Source organism: Sinocyclocheilus rhinocerous, unplaced genomic scaffold (assembly GCF_001515625.1).
Source record: "Sinocyclocheilus rhinocerous isolate Xijiao unplaced genomic scaffold, SAMN03320098_v1.1 scaffold501, whole genome shotgun sequence".
NCBI classification, from domain to species: Eukaryota; Metazoa; Chordata; class Actinopteri; order Cypriniformes; family Cyprinidae; genus Sinocyclocheilus; species Sinocyclocheilus rhinocerous.
This window is the reverse complement of record NW_015639766.1, coordinates 42,709-44,116: the sequence shown is the minus strand read 5'-3', so window position 1 is coordinate 44,116 and position 1,408 is coordinate 42,709.

Genomic DNA, 1,408 nt, shown 5'->3' with positions numbered 1-1,408 from the left:
TATGTGTGTGTGTGTGTGTGTGTGTGTGTGTGTGTGTGTGTGTGCAGATGTACGCATATTCCAAAGGTACAATGTTAATGCTGTTATGTAATGTCTTAAAATGGCAAAGCAATACATTTGATATGCACCAGCCCATGTTATATAAATATTGTTACATTTCCTAATGAAACGTTTTACTATGCAGCAGAATTGACCCAGAGATGAAGCATATTTGTATATGTTATGTTGAGAATCGTTAAGCCAGTGTAATCCTTATGTACTTAAAGCTCTCTAAAACTACTGCACTTAGATGTCAACACAAAGACAAGTAAAGAAAAAAAAAAAAAATTATTTGATGTGTGTCATATTGCCAAGTTAACTCTAAAACCTTTTAAACTTTTATGTTAAAATATTTACAGCATTTAACTTCTGTAGCAGTTATTTAATCAGTTTCTCACATTTTTATTTTTATCATATATTTATAGAATAGTTATTTTGGGGTTTATTTCTCTGTCTCGAAGTGCAGTTTTGGCTTCAGTAATTTTAGTCAAATTAGAAATGCTTGAAAATGCTATGATCTGTTTATTTTGATATACATGTTACCCAATTGGCCAATATGATATTAATATTAATGAACATAATCAATGCCAAGTGCTCTGTCATATTCATATAGTCATTTTAAAAAAGCCAGAGTCATGAAATGGAGAATCAAAATATTCTCGATATTTAGACACAAGAGATTTTTCTACATTGAAAACATAATGCAAGTTTCAGAACTCAAACTAACTCGCCAATAAGAATTATTTTCTACCCTTCTGAAATGCCCAGATTTAAAATCTTAAGAATCACGGCATCACTATTCTCCTCAACACGCCCCTTAAACGTGCGTCATCGTCGTATGTAATCAAGAAGGTGTGTTCTGAACAACTTATGTCTGTCCATCAATCACAATACTGCTGTTAGGTAAAGAAGCTCCTTTTTGGTGCAGTATAATGTGCATTATATAAAGTAACCTAGAGAAACATCAAATAAAATTCTGATACTGTATTTCATGACCATCATGTTTTGTAAACAAAGATTGAGGAATTTGATGAAATGTTTGAGTTTCAAGTTTTTTTTTTTTTTTTTTTCTCAACAGGTAAGCTAAACTTAAGGTAAAAGTATTCCTAATATGTTGGACCTTTTATTGAAAGTTGCCTACATGTTGAGGCATGCCTTCACTTTTATAGACCTGTAAGAGCTGTGTTTGTGTTGTTTGAGTTAGTTGAAGTGTAACACATGAAAGGGGCATTTGCAAAGGTTGTTTGAAAACTTTTATTTTTGTAGTTCCACTAGATGACACTAGTAGCGCAGAAACTGCCTTTAATCTTGGCAGCTGTAATATTAAAAACAGTGATGTGTTAATATAGCCAGTTTGTCTGTTGCCAAC